Raw genomic sequence first — 19912 nt, 5'->3', positions numbered from 1 at the left:
TAGCTGGGCGCAGCAGCGTGGTAAAGCACCATGGTGCCGATGACAGGCCAAAGGGAAGGCAGGTGAACCTCCAAGTCCCTTTCTGCCAATGGAAATGCAGGAGATCTCGGGATGCTTCGGCTATAGGCACGGTGAGGTATGCATCCTTGAGATCCAGCTTTGCCAACCAGTCCCCATGAAGGAGTAGGGATGGATACCCTCCATCTTGAAATGGCGGTACTTCACCATGGCATTGAGTGGGCGCAGGTTTATAACCGGGCGCATTTGGCCACCCTTCTTTTCCATCAGGGAAATATTGCTTGCGACTCCTGTGGAGCCCGGGGGTGCCCGTTCTATTGCTCTCTTGGCGAGGAGCGAGGATAGCTAGTCGTGGATCGACCAGCGATCCCGGAGGGAGAAGCAGATTGGTCGAGGAGGAGGGATACTTACAGGGTTCCCTACAAGGTCCATGTGCGAATAGTGTTTAGTACCCAGGGGTTGAAGGTTATCTGTGCCCAGGTTGGGAAAAAAATTTGGAGTCTGCCCCCTACATAAACATGAGAAGAAGCATGAGGTATGTGTAACCTCACCATAAGGTCATCTGGAACTGGTGTTACCACGGAAGCCTCTGAATCGCCACAGGCGTCCGTGTGAACGGAAGAATGGGGAATGGGTACTAGTCTCCTGGAAGTTGGAGCGGTGCTGAAAAGAGCCTCGTCCCAACCCACGGGACTGAAAGTAGGACCGGCCGGACAGACGGCTCCTGGATCTGCCAGCCCTGGTGAAGACCCGTCCCTGGAATACCCGTCTCACGGAGGCTTGGGTCTTGTCAAGGGCTATAAACGCCCCCACAAAGTGTCCCAGGTCTTTAATGAAGGAGTCGCCAAATAGTAAACCTTGGGCGTCCTTCCCAGCCTCTGTAAGGGCAAGGTTGGCCAGTTTAGGCTCTATCTTGAATAAAATGGCTTTACGCCGTTCAATAGGTATTGACACTCCCGGCAATACAAATAGCCCTTTGGATCCAACCATGGAGGTCTTCAGGGTCAACCATATGGTTTCCAGCTCTGGCATCCTCCGCCAGTTCGAAAAGTTTTGCCAGTGGGCCAAAAATGTCTAAGTGCTTATCCTGGCAAGACTTTAGGGCAGATTCTAGGCCCTTACGTGGATTCCAGCCCAACTTAGTCAGGAATTGGGTCACTTTCAGATCAACCTCAGGGGTATCGCAGACTTTATTTGGCATCATAGGCCTTGGACACTCTGCCCTCAATTTGTTCCATGCCACTTTACTGAGCGGGCATCGTACCCAATTTTCGAGGTACTTTGCTACATGGTCCGCTGGGAGCCACTCCGCCGACCTCGGATGGTGTAGCTCATCCGGGTCGAAGATACGCCCAACGAATCCAAGAGGGCGGACCCAGCAGTTGAGGGGTGAAGCGCCCCTGTGTCGCCTCCGGACGTCTCTGCCTGAGCAGAGGGAAGGAGGTCAAGGCCCAGCTCAGCAGTATCCACATCGGAGTCGTCATCTGACAATCATAGCCTCCTCACCTGACCCGATTTCTGAGTCGAAGTCACTCTCAGGTTGTGCTCTGGCACATTTCCATAGCCGCGCCCATTCTGTCCGGCACGGAAAGGCTCTTTTGCGTGGATGGGACACGCTTTCTGGGGCGACCATAGGTACGCCAGTCTTAATAGTTCTGGACGGGTCCACAGCGGGACGCCAAAGGACGTAGCAGGAGGGCCTGGGTGATGGTATGGGAGAGGGTAGAGGACATGGACCCCATGGCTGCCATAAAGGCATCTGTCACCGAGCGCTGTAGCGTCCCCTTCAGGGTGGATGGGCCTATACACACTGACACAGAGATACATACACACTGGCGCATACAAACACAGATACACACACCTTGACACACAGATACATACATACACACACACTTTGTGTATCTGTGTACCACTATCTGCCAGTGTGTGTATCTGTGTGTCAGATTCATACACACTGGCACATACAAATACAGACACACACACACACCTTGACACACAGATGCACACACACACACACACACACAGATAAACTGTGTGTAAAAGTGTGTGTATCTGTCAGTGTGTGTATCTATGTGCCACTATCTGCCAGTGTGTGCATCTGTGTGTCAGATATACAACTGGCACATACAAGCACAGATATACACACCGTCACATTAAAAATAAAAAAACAGTGCAATTGTAGTTTTTTTCCCCGGGGTGGGGGTGGGGGGGTGAGGTTCCACGATGTTGATACACCATGTCAAAGGGTTCCACGGGAAAATTTAATTGGGAACCCCTGATCTAGGATGCAGATTCCCCAACCATGTGACACCAACAGACAAGCTTCAAGATTAAAGGGACACTATAGTCACCAGAACAGCTACAGTTTATTGAATTTGTTCTGCTGAGTAGAATCATTACCTTTTCAGAGAAAATGCAGTGTTTACATTACAGCCTAGTGATAACTTCACTGGCCACTCCTCAGATGGCTGTTGGAGATCCTTCCTGGGTCATGGCTGCCTAAAATGCATCCAAACATTCAGTATCTCCTCCCTCTGCATGCAGACAGTGATCTTTCCTCATAGAGATTCATTGATTCAATTCATCTTTATGAGGAGATGCTGATTGGCCATGGCTGTGTTTGAACTGTGCTGGCTCTGCCTCTGTCATTCTCACTCAATCCTATGGGGAAGCATTGTGATTGGATCAGGCTATCACTTCTGATGATGTCAGCAGACTGCTTGTTTTTCTGAGTCTTAACAGCATGCAGATATAAAGCTTCAGGCTTGAATACAGTAAGATTTTGCTATATTTATGTATGCATTAGGGGCCCAGGGGTCAGGAATACATGTTTGTGTTTCTGACCTAATAGTGATCCTTTAAAGCAGAAATACAGTTCAGCGTTTCCTTCGGACACTTACTATGTCAAGTTCACTCATTATGCCTTCTGATAATTATCAAGTATTCTTTTGCCAGTTGTATATAATTCCATTAAGAATAGTTTGATAGTTCACAGTATAGTTGCGAAATGCCCCAAAAGTGCAACCTATCCATCATTAATGTAGACTTAAAGGGACACTCCAGATCCCTAAAGCACTTTAGCTTACTGAAAAGCTTTATGTGTGAAGACTGTCATCTTTCTTTATTTTCTACAAAGTGCAGAATTCAATAGAAAATTACACTTTTATAAATATACGTGTTTCACCCCCATGGCTTCTCAAGCGGAATACAGGTCCCGTTACTTCCTGGTTTGGTTGCTTAGTTGCACTGAACTCAAGAAGCAGCAATTGCTCAGAGCACCTGCCTTGCAAAGACTTCTCATTGCGCTATATTGGGAAGACTGATTGGACCGCTGAGAAAGTCTGGGCAGGATTAGAAGGGGAGGGCTTGCAAAGACTTCAGACGAGAACTCCAGTTTTTGCAAGCGGAGTTTAGATATGCCCCCATTTTAAAAAAACGCATGAATGCCTACGTATTTTCAATGGGGTTATATTAAAGGAACACTATAGTCACCTAAATTACTTTAGCTAAATAAAGCAGTTTTAGTGTATAGATCATTCCCCTGCAATTTCACTGCTCAATTCACTGTCATTTAGGACTTAAATCACTTTGTTTCTGTTTATGCAGCCCTAGGCACACCTCCCCTGGCTATGATTGACAGAGCCTGCATGAATAAAAACAACTGGTTTCACTTTCAAACAGATGTAATTTACCTTAAAAAAATTGTTTCTCAATCTCTAAATTGAACTTTAATCACATACAGGAGGCTCTTTCAGGGTCTAGCAAGCTATTAACATAGCATGGGATAAGAAAATCACTTAAAGTGGTCACTTAAACAGAACGTGCAATAAAGAAAGCCTAAAAAGGGCTCTCTTTACAGGAAGTGTTTATGGAGGGCTGTGAAAGTCACATGCAGGGAGGTGTGACTAGGGTTCATAAAAAAAGGGATTTAACTGCTAAATGGCAGAGGACTGAGCAGTAAGGCTGCAAGGGCATATTCTATACACCCAAACTGCTTCATTAAGCTAAAGTTGTTCAGGTGACTGTAGTGTCCCTTTAACTAAACAGTGATTTTTTTAAGGTATATATTTGTTTAAATTTGGGCAGTGGAATGTGAACACTAAAACTACACTTACACACTAACCCTCATCACTAACACAACCAATTCAAAGAAAGTACAACACACTGACAAAGCCTTTTTTTGTAAATCAGGCAGCCCAAGACATTTAGGGGTCATGTATGAAAATTATCACATAAGAATGGATTTTGCAAGCATTTTCTATTTCCTTATGTATAAAACAGTCACAGCACCTTTTCTACATTGGTGACTTTTTTTTTGCACACTTTATACAATACTCCATATTAAGATTTCTTTCTGACTGTTTTTTGGTTTTTAAATTCTTTATTTTTGTTGTGCAAAAAAGTTGACATACATGCCTGCAGTGCCCAGACAGCAGTAGCAGGCAAATCAAGGCATTCAGTGTCATGACATAGGATTAAATTGCACATTTTTGCTAAGTTAACAGGTTAAAACAAGTCATGCTATAAGATAGGTAAGGTTTAGTAGTAATAAATGGCTACAAATGGTATTGTGAACTGGCGTCTTTGTTATACACAATAAGATTATAATGTATTAAAATAATAGGTCAAAATATTAAAGTAATTTTAAAATAAGAGTATGTTCTCAGGTGGTAGAAACTTTAGATTAGCTTGGGAGCTGGCATGGGGCTGGAGGTAAACCGCTGTCAGGCATTTCATACATATTGCATTTGTCTTATGGGAATGCACGTTAGGCCAGTATGGCTATCAATGTAAAGCCACAACATGTGTAGCTGCTGGTCAGGGTTACAATTAAGGCTAAAAACAAAATTAATATACCTCCATGCTATTGAGTAGGGGCCGAGGAAAATAAATTAAAGGGAACAAATACTTGCGGTGTTTAATCTGCTGGTTTAGCTCGTATTATAACGTTGGGGGCCAACTATCAAAAAGGTTGTCGCTTAGGGTAAAACAAAGCAGAAAACTGCAGAGGGGGAGACATGTGGCCTGCAACGATGGGGTAATTAAGCCAGATCCCAGATAGGACTGGGACAGGATGTAGTTTTACACCTCTCGTGTGTACCCTCTCCTATTTCCTTAAGATGTCACATCATTTAATTCAGCGTGATTGTTCCCTGTTCCCTATCCCCTGTGCCCCTTTATAGCAACAGGACCCCAAGGATCTTCAGCTACATCGCTGCTCTATGGAGGCCCCCCAGAGACCACGGGCATGGGCAGTCTTATGGAGGGTTATGCAGCCTGGGAGTATCTCCACTTACCATCGCCCCAGAGCTGGTTTTCCTTGTCATCTTGGTCGCCAGGGGTCCCTGGGTTCCAACCTTTTGTTGTGTCTGGGGCAGGATGGGTAGGGGAGGCAGCTGGAGTTGCTGCAAAAAGTCTGCTGGGTCCTCAGAGGCTGGTAGGACATGGACTTTCTCCTAATTTTTTTCTGATTATTTTACCATTGATGACATTTACAAAATAAGACAAATTGGTAATATCACTGGAAAGAAAACAAGATAAAGTTTAACATTTTCTTAAAGGGACACTATAGGCACCAAAACAACTTTAGTTTAATGAAGCCCTTTTGTTGTATAAATTATGCCAGACGCAGTCTCAACAAGGCTTTTACAGGGTCTAAAAGGCTATTAACAGAACCGAACCTAAATTAAACAAGATATGAACTAAAAGACATTGAAACATTAGATCTCTCTTTACAGACATTGTTTAGGAAAACTGTCACATGCAGAGAGTTATAAAAGTTATTTAACTCCTATATGGCAGAGAATTGTCAACAGTCTCTGCCATATAGGAGTTAAATAACTTTTATAACTCTCTGCATGTGACAGTTTTCCTAAACAATGTATGTAAAGAGAGATCTAATGTTTAAATGTCTTTTAGTTCATATTTTGTTTAATTTAGAATTTAGGTTCGGTTCTGTTAATAGCCTTTTAGACCCTGTAGAAGCCTTCGGTGTGTGATTAAAGTTCAATTTATAAAATAAAAAAAAGTCTAACTCAACATCTGATTAAAAATAAACCCAGTTATTTGTCATGTAGACTAAAAAGAAAAGAAAAACTGGTACAGGAAAATAAAATGATGGCAGGGGTACAGAAAGGAATAATTTAGTGCAAAATATGGAATAATTAGGTGCCAACCCACCAAGCTGTGCATACACCGATTGTGGCTGCTGTATGGCTGTGTGATCATTTGATTTGTCATCCTATGTGATGATTGGAATGTTTTTGGGGGGCCAAACTATTTATCATTTTATACTTTGCTGATTGTGGGATTGTGGAATGAGGCAAGTACCCACAGACCAGAATGAGCGGCTTCGGATTGGAGCCTTTTACCTTGGTGTGGGAGGAGTCTGCCTGCTCAATAGTAGTTCACTGAAGCACTCTTTAGAAGGTAACATTTTGTTTTATTATTTTTTTAATGCATCATCTATATACTACATTTAAAAAAAAAAAAAAAAAACATTTAAAAATGTTTAAATGTAAAGCCATAATAAAAATTCCCTAGATCAAGTATGATCCCAGTTCAGTTGCCCTTAAATTTGCAATTCATATTACTATAGTGACCAAAACAACTTCAACTTAATGAAGCAGTTTGGTGTATAGATTATGCCTCTGAAGTTTCACTGCTTAATTTTCTGCCATTTAGGAGTTAAATCACTTTTGTTTCTGTCCATGCATTCCTAGCCACAGCTGCCTTGACTGTGACTAACAGCCTGCACACACAGGATACTTCTGCAGGGTCTAGCAAGCTATTAAGAGAGCAGGAGATAAGAAATTCTAAATTAAACAGAATTTACAATAAAGATGACTCTTTACAGGAAGTGTTTAGGTCACATGCAATGATGCCTATAGACTGTAAGCTCGTTTGAGCAGGGTCCTCTTCAACCTATTGTTCCTGTAATTTTTCTTGTAATTGTCCTATTTATAGTTACATCCCCCCTCTCATAATATTGTAAAGTGCTACGGAATCTGTTGGCGCTATATAAATGGCAATAGTCACTCGAGCTACATAAACAAAGTGATTACACTCCTTAATGGCAGAGATTTGAGCAATTAAACTGCAGGGGCATATTCTATACAACAAAACTGCTTTATTAAGCTCAAGTTGATTTGGAGACTATAGTGTCACTTTAAAGAATAAGTGAGTGGGGGTATGGCAGAGCCTGCTCTGAAAAGTTGTTGGTGACTTACTAATTTAACCAACTAAAATGTAATTTATAACAAGAACAATGTGTCTTATTTACACGGACTCATTTCTAATCACTTTTATTGAAGTTTAAAGAAACATTTTTGCAAAATCAATTTTATTGGTTTTGAGCTTAGAAAATACAAGGCAAAGAGAAAAGCGAAATTACCTGAAAAACAATTAAATCAACAGAAACATAACCAGTTTGCATGCATTCCATATATTAGTAGACCTGAAGGGAAGAGAATATGCACTGGTTGTAGCAAGAACTTACCTGGGCCTCTGCAATCTCATTAAAGGGACTCTCCAGTGCCAGGAAAAAAACAGTTTTCCTGGCACTGCAGGTACCCCTGCAGGTACCCCTTGTTAAAACAACTTCAGTGACTTACCTGTATCCAGCAACCGATGTCGCATGGCGCTGGGTCAGGGTCCGTCCACGCTCCTCCCCCGCCGACGTCATCTGGTGGGGGAGACCTATTGCGCATGCAAACTCACATACTGCCCCCAGGTCCAACTAAACCTATCGCACCCACAGACCTTTTCCGGATCCCAAAACCCGCTAGGGCCCTAGACACAGCCACAAGGGATACTATACTAACCTTTAAAAATGGACCGGACAAAACAACGGTCCTCACCGCCCTCTGGGGAAAAACCCCCTTACAATTTGAAAATGCGAAGTTAACCTTTTACAGCGACCTGTCAAGGGGAACCCTGGAGTGGCGTAGATCGCTCCGACCCCTCATCCCCATACTCCAACAACGCAAAATTCAATATCGCTGGCGGTCCCCTCACATACTCCTTGTGCAGCGAGGTGAGACAACCTACCAAATCCACGACCCACAGGAGGCAACGGAGCTGCTACAGGCCTTGGGCCTAACCTGGGACTCACTCCCCCACCACACCGAAAGCAGAGGGCCCTCCTGTGGGAGGTCTCTCCTACACCCCCTGTCTATTAATTCCGCATTGAGTGTCCGCTGAGGAATTGAGAGAGATGAAAGAAAAGCCTATTTTTAAGTAGGTTTTTCTCCCAATCTATATATTTTCTAGCAAAACTGTAAGCATAATGTATAGAATTTTAAGCTCTTTTAAAGGGGCCACATTAGTACATTTTGGCGAATTTCCCTTTTCCCCCTATGTTCCTATGTCTGCTTTTAAAGTACAATTATATATAAATTATTTATATATATATATATATAAATTATATTATATTCACCTGGAATCCAGTGTGGTTTTTCCATGTCTCTCCGGGACATCTCTCCAGTGTGCTCCAGGTACAATCACAGGCTTATAATAGAGAAGCCTGTGATTGGACTGATTCTGTGGCTCAGAGCCCATGCGCACAGTCTGGGCTAGGGAGGGGGAGGCTATCTTCTCCTTGCAAGTGTCCTGTCTGCAAGGGAAAAAATGACCACGTCTGTCGCCAGCTCATACAGACATACACAAAATATGCACGGAATTGGCAATAGGCAGCCGGAGCAGAACTTTTAACCTACAACACTACACATTCATGCTCCTTCCATTATTACCACTTCAAATCTCTGAAGTGGTCATGGTGATTGGAGTAATCACTTAATGAGCAAGTACACAACTTAGGGTTACTGGGAATGTGGGTGTATAGCAGAGCTCCACCACAATAAAATACACCAACAAAATAAAATCGGGGCATTAGGATAGATTAAGAGACTGGTGGATTTGGGCTCAAAATATGGACTGTCACTCCTAAGTAGCCAGGTATTCGACCCAGATACAGTACCCCTCACCAGTTGTGGCATTATTTTACCGAAATACAAAGTTAAGCATCTTCAAAAAAGCGCTTACACAGCACCAAATTCTTAGATTTACTCATAAAATTACTAATTGTCACAACTAGAATTTGCCAATTTGGGTACAAGAGCCCAGGGTACATTATGCCAAGGTTAGTGATACAGGAGTGGGCAAAACTAGGTCTGGGACCATTTACAGTCAGATCTCCAGCATATTCCAAATAGTCATTTTACATTTCATTGCAATCGCCCATAGCTGAGAAAAAAATGTTTTTTGTGTTCTGTAACCTAAAAAGCCGGAGGGAGGGTGGAGTAAAAAGCAGCCTTGAGTGAGGCATGGTATTCTCTAAAGACAAAGGCAAGGCGTCTGAGCTGAGGCTCCATAACAAGGGCGGAGGATTGAACAGGTATCAAAAAATCCCTGTGTATTATCCCAGCTGTCACATGGCCGGTCTGCCGTGCAACGAGCTGTGCGAGCCTTGCGGTGCATCACTTAGTAAAAAGTTCCCCGCGTCCCACCTGCCGTCTGATATTTGAAGGCAGGGAGGTCAGTGCCAGAAAGCCTGGAGGGTTTTGTACTTTGGATCTCGTACCTTTCTTTCGCCACGCCTTATTGTGTTGCCGCTTTGTCCACCAGTGGATTGTGAGTGTGTCAGTGTGCGGCTCATTCCATAAGCGGTTACATTGGGATTCTAGAACTCCCGCCTGAACTCACATCTGATAGAGCAACCCCGGGGCTCCACCAATGGATAACGTAGGCGGTAAGTGAGCAACTAGCCATCCTTTGTAAGTGCTGGGGGAGGGGAAATGGGTGCAAGAATAGGAAGGGTGGGTGTGGGATGGGTGCAAGTATATGGGGTGAAAATTTTAGGATATCAAGTTTAATCTATATACTCAATATACATAGACAGACTAACTGCCATCTCTCTCTCTCATGTGTACACACTCACAGACATTATAGTATATATGCAACCCTGTGTATTTGCATTTTAGTGCATATTGCTATAGGATAGTTACTGCATTGTTTAAAATGAGTTTTATATATATAAAACTACTTTTAAACAATGCAGTAACTATCCTATAGCAATATGCACTAAAATGCAAATACACAGGGTTGCATATATAGTATAATGTCTGAGTGTGTACAGTTAGTCTGTCTATGTATATTGAGTATATAGATTAAACTTGATATACTAAAATTTCATATATATATATTTTTTTTTATTTTTTTTGCACTAACAAAATCCATTGAAATACTTTTTAAATTGAAACTGACTTCTGAAAATTAAGTGTCTACAAGAATATTTTTGTGCCTTGGTGCAGTGACACCTGATCTCTGCTAGGTGGTGGACTTATTTTGTGACAGAAAGCTGGTGTCATGTGAAGTGACATGGTCAAAGTATTTTAACCCTTTCAGTGTGGGATTTTTGCAGAGCCATAAAAGAGCATAAACTATGAAATTGTGTAGTTTAATGACAGGTTGTAAACAAGGCATTGTAGAGGGTTCACTTTTTTTATTTTTCTATCCAATGCAAATAAAGTAAACAATAAGCTGTTTTTTTGTTTGTATTTTAATATAATTACTTTTTTTAAAATTTATCTTTTAATGAGGTAAATAGTTACCTTCCATGTTACCCGCACAATGACAAAAGTAAAAATAACGAAGACATTTCAAATTAATTTTTTTTAGCTGTACCTAATTTTAGTATTAATACAACGTATGAAATATTGCAGTTGAATTATGTATTGAATCAGACACCTGTAATAACTGCTCATGACATTTTATAAAAAAAATTAAAAGGATCAACATTGCTGAGACTATCAGGAACAGGTGAGATAACTAACATGGAATAAAACATACCGGTAGTTAATTCAGGTAAAGTGTATAAACACTCTATCAAATGAAGAGGTATAAAATCCAGGTAATTTATTGTCCCCTCATTTGTAGCACGTATAAGAAAATGAGCATGTGGACACAGCTTTGTTGATAATTTTTCTCACTTATTTTATATTACAGTGAGTATAGGAAGACATTGAATTATATATGTCTAAGGCACATTTAACAGAAATACCACCTGTTTTATAACTAATAGCATGCTGCGGAGACACACATTACCCCTAAACTGTGGATCTCCTCACTTATCAGACCATCTATATTTAGAGCTATATAAATGTGTGTTCTGGCGCAATCTATACATGTACTATTTATTTAAATATATAAATATATATTTTTTAATAATTAAAAAAAAAAAATCAATTTCTTTTGTGCCTACTCTTAGGTAACGTTTTGGATTTCAGTTGATGTGGAGTACACGTCCTCTCATAATTCACACTTATGATAATATGATGAATGATAGGAGTTATAGTCCTTTGGATATGGATGCTAGAAATAACTGGTGCCTGTCCCTACACAGCTGTTAAATGCAGGTTCCAATAAACTCCATCCAGCAAGGATTGAAAATGACGGAGGGTGCTGTATAAACCTACTTTTAATATCTGCCATTATCACTGCAACATATAAATACTACAACTCCCATCAAGCACAGCTTATGGTAGTTGATACTGAACTCTGTTGCAGTTCTATTGCCTATCAACTGGGATACTGCAAGTGGCAGGGATGTAGTTTTCGTAGTAGTCATGACCTGTAAATCCTCGATTTCCTCAATGAATCTCAAGCAGTGTTTTGCTGAGCATTCTGGGACTTGTATCCCACGCGCTATCATGCCTAGTTTCTGCATTTGATTTGACATATTGAATTTTCCATGTTATGACTCCATTACAAACCTTAATGATACTGGTTGCATTTTTAAAATGTGTTATCTTTACTGGAATGAAAAATACAAGGGGATTATTATTTACGCTTTTTTTTTTTTTGGCAAGATTGCTGATCACATCGAGCTTTTGATTCAATTTTCATCGTACCGGAAGTACTTGCCTATCCTTTTGCCTTCTGGGTTAATTTCTCAGAAGGTGTCTCTAGATTGGTCATCACAGAAACTCCACTCTGACATCATTTAGAGGTATCGTTGCCAACTAGGTAGAATCCTCTATCCATTCATGGAAAAGGGTGCAGTGAATGTATAATTCAGCAACAATTGATCTGTACTGAGTAATTAGCTTCTAAATGTAAGATAGTAAAATATTAAGTGGTTTTTGTCTTTTTTGTTTTTGTCTTCATACACGCAAAAACAGACATACATTTTCAACTTTAAAACAAAGTAGTTCCAATTTTATCTGAAATGCATCTGTCTGTACAAATTCTGTCACCTGCACAGTTTTTATAAGATCCCAATGAATTATTTCAGTATCTGCCTTTTCCTGTAAATATAGCACCCTGTAGCTTTAAATAGACCTGTCAAAATATTATGAATGTGTAGTGTTGCAGTACTGGAATACTGTTGTCATAGCAAGGTTAAAATAAATTTAACCATGACAAGAGCTTATTCCACGGTGTCTATGCAAGATCTGTAATGGTTAATGTTGCCAGCGCTGTTCTGCAATTTGTGGACCAATAATCCACTAAATCCATCTCTTCTAGGGTTGCTAAATTCAATAGAAAAATTCCAGTAATTCCTGTTGACTGATTTGACACAAGTTGAGCTTTCAATGCTTCCTAAATCCATGGGGATCTTGCCAGATCTACTTGTTATCCCATATATCTGCCTACTTATCTGTCTGTCATCTCCCTATTTTCTTTTCCTGGCCAACGTAGAGCTCATGCAAACTTTTCGTGTAGACTTTGCAATGATCCAGTTACTCATCCATATGAATGTATATCTGTCTTAAAGGGACACTCCATTCTGAAAATGACTGCAATTTCAAATACATTATAGGTAAAATGAATACAAATCTAAAGAATATTCGTGTTTAATGTCTTGCATTTGCTGCATATCTTCAGAATTGGCAGCTTCTGTAGTGAGTTTAACTAGTCCAGGAAGTGGCTTGATAATCAGCCAGTTCTGATTGGTCCCATTGCTTTCTACAGAAAATTTGTGAATTAGGCATAACCTATATTTTTCTTAAAATATAAATATTCTACCTTTTTTTTTTCCCCAATTATTTTTTTAGTTGTCCTAGTTCCTTATTTCTTTTTTTAATTTATGCTCCCCTGTTTTTACGTTTTAAATGTACTTCATTTATAGCACTGGATAAGAAGAACATATGGCACCATAAACAAAGCATATATATAAATATTAAAGGTAAAAACAGGGGAGCCTGGCAGTAACATTTATTCATGTTCTTCTAACCCCTGCAGTTCTCTACCATTTAGGAGGTGAATCCTTTTTTGTTTATGTTTATGCAGCCAGAGCCACACCTCCCCTGGTTGTGACTCTCACAGCCTGCATGCATTTTTTTTTTATTTTTTTTTTCAATCTGATATAACAGCACAGTGTTTTATCTCATCCTCTGTTAATTGAAATTTAATCATACATAGGAGGCTCCTGCAGGAGAGAAGGAATTCTGAATCAAACAGACTGTGCAATTAAGGCAAATGTATAGGGAGTCTGTGTAGGTCACATGCAGTTGAGTTGTGACTAGGGCTGCATAAACAAAAAGCAACTTCTAAATGGCAGCGAATGGATAAGTTAAACTGCAGGGGCATGGTCTACACATCGAAACTACTGAATTAAAGTAATTCGATAGTGCCAGGAAAACAAATCCTTTTGTCCCTACAGTGCCCCACACTCTCGCGCCCCCCCTCCCGCAGGGCTGAATGGATTAAAACCCCTTCAGTCATTTAAGTAAGTTAGGGGTGGAATATATCAGTGCTTGTAATATGGCTGCTAGAAATTCCCCTGGAGTCTCTTCTTTTCTGGCAGAATGGTAGATGTAGAAGGTAGTGTCAGGAAGCAGCGCCTGTAATAGTCTTCTCAAGCTCAGTGAAATATAGGAGATAGAGGAGAGGACACGGATATAGTGTAGTATGTTAAATAGCTGAAAAATTTGCACTTACAATTTTCTGGAGCTTATATTCAGCTCCACATATATGAGCCTAGACGGTACAATCCCCATCTATGGATATGATGATGGTCCTGGTACACTCGAAGAGGCGTCTTCTGAGTAAGGATGTTCTGTTGTCAGTGCCAAAACTGGTATTCTCAGTGTATAGGAGGAGAAATAAAAACACAATATAGTGCTCTCTGTATAGTCTGGAATAAAACCAAGATAAAAAAAGAGGAGGTATACTCACAAAAGGGGGAACAAAAGGAATAATGCTTAGTATAGGAAGCGTAGGGGAATAATCCCCACCAAGGATATCACTTGCGAGTCCTCAAGTTCTTCATGATATTGTGATGTTTAACAGGATAGGCTGGGAGGCTCCAAAATAGATTAAATTCGCTATCTTTATTGGAGACAGATAAAATAAAACAATATAGCAAAAAGGCTGTATAAAACACTCACGTGTTTTACCTGTTAGCAAGGCTTTTTCAAAGTGTTACAGCATACAAGGCCTATCCTGTTTAAATAGCATTGCAATAACTGACATCATTCTAATTAGTGACATCATAGATTATGTGACCAAACATTCAGGTAAAAAAATGTATTCAATGCTTGCCTATGGGGACAAATCTGACACTGGAGGTCCTCTTGCAGAGCGTGAAAATCTGACCAGAGGTCAGTTTCAAAGCAGGAAGTCCCTCTAGTGGCTGTATAGTTAACCCTGGATCGTAATTATTGCAGTTTCTCAATAACTGCAATAATTACTATTGCAGGGTTAAGAGACATGGGACATTACACCCAGACCAGTTGAAGTGGTCTGGGTGCCTACAGTGTCCCTTTAAGCTTAAATGGCATTGATGTGGTCCCTTGTAATATTGAGATAAAAATAATGCCTCAAATGATAAAACTTGTGCCAATCTCTCATTAAATCTCTCATTTATTTAATCGATTCCTCTTCTCTCCCTCTCTCAGGATCTGTTCTTCTTTTCTTCCTGTCTGCTCTAGTTTTCTTTAAAACATAAGTCAAAGTAGGGACTACTTTGTCTTATGGAGGTTTCCTACGCCTGATCAGCTATGACCCACTTCTCGCGGTGATAGGAATTTTCCCACAATTCTCACATGATCTCGCGATGCCTCTTTTCACTTTTCCCCCAGTGTCCTGTCAAATAGAAAGGACAATGGCCAAACTATTGAATTCCTTCCTAACAGAATTACCAGTTTGTTCATTTGTGTTAGAATGGCATTCGGTAGTTTATTTTCATATCGGAATTTCATTCAAATGAATTAAACTCCAATCCTATTCGTGCCACGGCTGCATCTTGTAGCCACATAGTAAATAGCTCCTTAATTCCCTCGGTATTAGGGAGGTATTGACTACAAGGCCGAAAGACCAAAACTGGTCTTTTAAGTCAACTCTACTAATACAAAGTAAAAATTACTCGGTATTAATAATTAATCTGCCCATACTCGTTATGCTGTGAGTAGGTGTATGTCTACTAAACAGTGAGCAGCCAGTGGCAGCTCACTGTTGTAAAAAGGACCCCCTCACACCTCTAATAAAGTGCCCCTTAGTGGGGCACCTATAACAATGAACTATTACTATAACGTGCACCGCGAGTGGGGGCCACTAAACGAAATGGGCGGCCCCCACCCATGAGCGGCGGGTGGGGGCCCTAAGATAAAACCGGTGGGCTGTCCTATTGTCCGGCCCCCACCCTTGAGCAGCGGGTGGGTGCCCTAAATGACAATGAGAGGGACCTATTGCCCTCCGCTTGGCCCCCACCCATGAGCAGCGGGTGGAGGCCCTAAGATAAAACTGGGGGGAGACCTATTGTCTCGGCGCCCACTAATTAGCGGAGGGTGGGAGTCCTAGTTACAATGGGGGGCGGGGCAAAGGTCCTCTCCTTGGCCCCCACCCATGAGCAGCGGGTTAGGGCCCTAAATGACAATGGGGTCCCTAAACGACAATGGGGGGAGAGCATATGGTCCTCCCGCCGGCCCCCACCCATGAGTGGCGGGTGGGGGCCCTAGATGAAAATAGAAGGGGGACACCTATTGTTATCGTCCCCGGCTTCCACCCATGAGCGGTGGGTGGGGGCTCTAAATGTAAATAAAAACAAAAAAACCCTGTGGGGGGTGACTAGGGGTCCCAGAGCCTATGTCCGGGCAGAAAATAAACATGCAATATAGGTAATATGGGGGCTTAGGGGCATAGGGGGGATATTAGATGTATCAGAGTCGGGAGGGAGGTTAAAAAAAAACAAATGGATGCAGCCATGACAGTGCCGCGTTAAAGCACCAGATTTTGAGATAATTATACAGCAGAGTGTTAGGGTATTGCTCTAGATGCAGATTTAAAGCTACACTCCAGACCCCTGTCTGTTGAGTGTGTCCTTTTGATTTCTCATTTTACAAAAAATGCAGATTTCAATAGAATTTGGCACGTTTATAAATTAACTGTTACATCCTCTGGCTGTCTGTCATACAACCTGTCCTGTTACTTACTGGTTGTTTATCTCCATGAGCTGCATTGGTAAGCCTTTGATAAGACAGCCACATAAATTTTGGGAGGGAAAATGAAGGGGGAGGGCTTGCAAATGCTGCAGACAAGAGATCTGCAGCTTTTACAATACATTTTTAGATATACTCCCAATAACAACAACAAAAAAATCATAATTAAATGCATGTATTTAACTGGGGGTATGTCTACTAAACAGTGACAACTTTGGATGAGTTGATTTATGCAGTGTAGTGGGATTGTGCAGTTGCAAAGTTAAAGAGACCCTATAGGCAAGCCCTCCCCCGTCATTAAAGAGCCTGGGTGCACTGCCCCTGTCAGTTTAACCCTGCAATTATACCTATTGCAATTATTGATAAACCTCTAATACAGTAATTACATTGCAGGGCTAACTCCACCTCTAATGGCTGTCTACCAGAAAGCCAGTAGGGTGCTTCCGGTTTGTTAAGTAACTTTTGGACATCCAGCATCAGCTAAAACCCTATATTGAATCAATGCTTTTCCTATGGTTCCTGACGTCGGGGGAGGTAAGGCTGACCCAGCGCTGGGTCCACGTAAGTGATAGAAGGGCTTTTAACCCTTGCATTGTGACTGGAGGGGGGGGGCACCTGCCTGAGGGGGGTACTATACTGCTAGGAATACAACTTTGTATTCCTAGCACTATAGTTTCCCTTTAATACAGCATGGTAGAGGCTAATGCAGCAAGTATGGAGTTTATGAATAGATGTTTATATAATGCTAAAGGGAGTCTCAAAAGTGAATTTCAAATGCCCACAGTAGCCCAAACAGGAAGCATAGCAGGCTTTGATATATTTTCCAGTTTGGCTATTTTGACTTTAAATTTTAAATTCACTTTGAATTCTCACTTTTAGTGAATAACCCTGTTTGAATTAATTGAAAGATTCAATGTCTTAAAGGACTGTTTAAGTCACCGAAGCTGCTTCATCTCAATGAAGTGCTCTAGTTACTGTGGTCCTATCCTTGTTAAAACTGCAGTGGTTACATTGCAGGGCTAAATCTCTTCTAGGGGCTATGTTACTGATAGTCACAAGAGGTGCTCCAGTCGTTTTACTGAGTAAAACGTAATTTAACATTGAAGCCCCTATGGGAAAGCATATGATTCTGTGTTTTTATATTGGTTGGGTTACCAGATCCACCATGTTTTCAGGGACACATATCATGCATACATATTGATGGACAGCACATGCAAAAGGTTGCCCTGTTGTATGTAGAATTCACAAGAAGCTCTGTGTGACGAAACCAACCTCGCCACTGAGAACTGGAGAAGCCTGGTTGCCCGCCTGCTGCCTTTGGACTATGGCCCTGGGAGATTGGGCCCTTTACAAACAGTATTCGGCCCTAACAGAGTGCATGTCACTCATTCTGGCCCTTTAAATACAGTGGGGCCATTCGGTACTTGCCCTGTGTGAGCAGTGATACCCCCCAGATAGCTATGCCATGGAGCCTATTCATATAATGAAAGACTATGGGAAAGACTTTGGCTCCATGGCAATTAAACTGTATTTGTGTGGTCTGCGTGCCATTCACCTAATAATGTGCACGCAGACCTGAGCTATCTGGGGATATGTTAAATGTCTGTGTTTAATGTATAAAAAGTGACTTTATGTATTTTAAAGAGTTTTATGTTGTTTTGCAACCATGTGGTTAATGGAGTCTGCCTCTAGTCCTGGATAATTAGATTTCCTCTCCAATTATCTCCAGGGCAGAAGGGAGGAAGCCAGGATGCATTGTGGGGATGTTTTACTTTTACTGTTTGAGCCAGAAGGAACAAAAGATACTTTTAGTAACTTTTTAACCCCTGGTCGGATTCATGCCATTTTTTAATATGTTGTTCCCCTGAATGGATTGATTGTGGATATGTATTTTTATGTGAATGTGATGTATGGTTTTAAAGTTATGAAAGTTGTGTAAAAGTATATTTTGAACTGTACACATAATGGGATTAAGTGTCACACTAAGGGGAGGGGATGTGTGGGAGGTAACATCTATGTTATTGGTTATTTTATGCCTCCCCCTGGGTGTGGCCTGTATGTGTACTCATGTAATAAAAACCAGGCTGGGTGCCCAGCACCTCAGACCACTGCTTGACCTTCAACACGGAGCCTTGTCTCGTTCTTGGGGGGATTCACTGTATGCTGTTGGAGATTTGACTGCTAGGAGTGTAAGCTGATGTCTGCTTTTCCTATTCATCTGCTAGCAGCTATTTGTGAGGTTCCAGCTGGAGTGCTACCTTATTCACCTATATCCAGTTCGTGAGTTCTGATGTTCTGCAGTAGCTGTGCCTTTCTGAGGAAAGGGGATTATCGCCTAAACTGGGTTTTATCCTCTTGTATGCTGAAACGGTCCGTTACACTCTGTAATATTTACACTATAGGGTCTGGAACACAAACGTGTATTCCTCACCCTGTAGTGTTAATACACTATGTACCCGCCTTGCCCCCCCTCTCTTCTTTACCCCTTCAATAGAGTAAACACTCACCTTATTCCCAGCGCCGCACAGGTCACAGTGTGCAGCACTACCCCAGGAAGCACCTCTAGTGGCCGCCTGAGGAATTATACTGCACATGGGGGGTAGGAGGGACTTAAATATACATAGGTGCAGGCATACTAAGCATGGATTTATTGGAAGCGTTAGCGCACAATAGGGTCAGGAGCAAAAACATGTATTACTGACCCTATAGTGTTAAAACCACTATTTAGGTGGCTTGCCCCCACTAAGCCCCTCTAGAAAGGGTTAAAACTTTAAAAAAATTCCAGCGTTGCATGGGTCTGCCGCCGCTGAAACCGCCTCTGATCTGTCTTTTTGACAGACATTGGGGATAATGAGGAGGGCAACTGCAGTTACAACATACACAAATAAGAGTGATAGGAACAGGTAGTTCCATGCATTGCTACCAATGCTATGAATATAATTACAATTACTTTTATCCATATAGCACTAACGTATTCCGCAGCGCTTTATAGGTAAACAAAACAAGATTGACAAACTGGAATATTTAGTGAAGAGGGCCCTGCCCAACAAACTTACAATCTAAAAGCATAGGTGGTGGTTATTGTGTCTGTACTGTTTTTCTGATGTAATTAAATTTAACACGCAAGGTCTAAAATAACCTACTTGTTTTCTTTGAATATATTTTTTGTTTGGCATAAACACTATGCTTTTCATTATGGATCATGAATTATTTTAGAATATAGAAGTAAATAAAGTTTTGTCATCACACTTGCCATACATTTATTCAAGGACTGTTGGTAAATCATGAGGAATTTCTGTTTGCATACTCGGACAATATTTTCTTTAACAGCTACAGGAATAGGATGTAGGTTTCACTTGTCATCTAAAAGGTTTAAAATATGAAAAGTGTAAAAAAAAAAAAAAAAAAACACAAAGAGGAAAATAAACAATATTCAATTTTATTATGATTTTTTT

General features: G+C 41.2%; 1 protein-coding gene across 2 annotated transcripts in view; it reads left to right on the top strand.

Annotated features, from left to right (window-relative positions):
* Positions 1 to 19912, top strand: part of CRYBG1 (crystallin beta-gamma domain containing 1) — a 264471-nt gene that overhangs the window by 157146 nt on the left and 87413 nt on the right. The gene's annotated exons all lie outside the window — the stretch shown is intronic.

The sequence above is a fragment of the Pelobates fuscus genome, chromosome 2 (assembly GCF_036172605.1).
Source record: "Pelobates fuscus isolate aPelFus1 chromosome 2, aPelFus1.pri, whole genome shotgun sequence".
Lineage (NCBI taxonomy): Eukaryota > Metazoa > Chordata > Amphibia > Anura > Pelobatidae > Pelobates > Pelobates fuscus.
The sequence above is the reverse complement of the archived record's forward strand: the minus strand, read 5'-3'. Positions and strand labels throughout refer to the sequence as shown.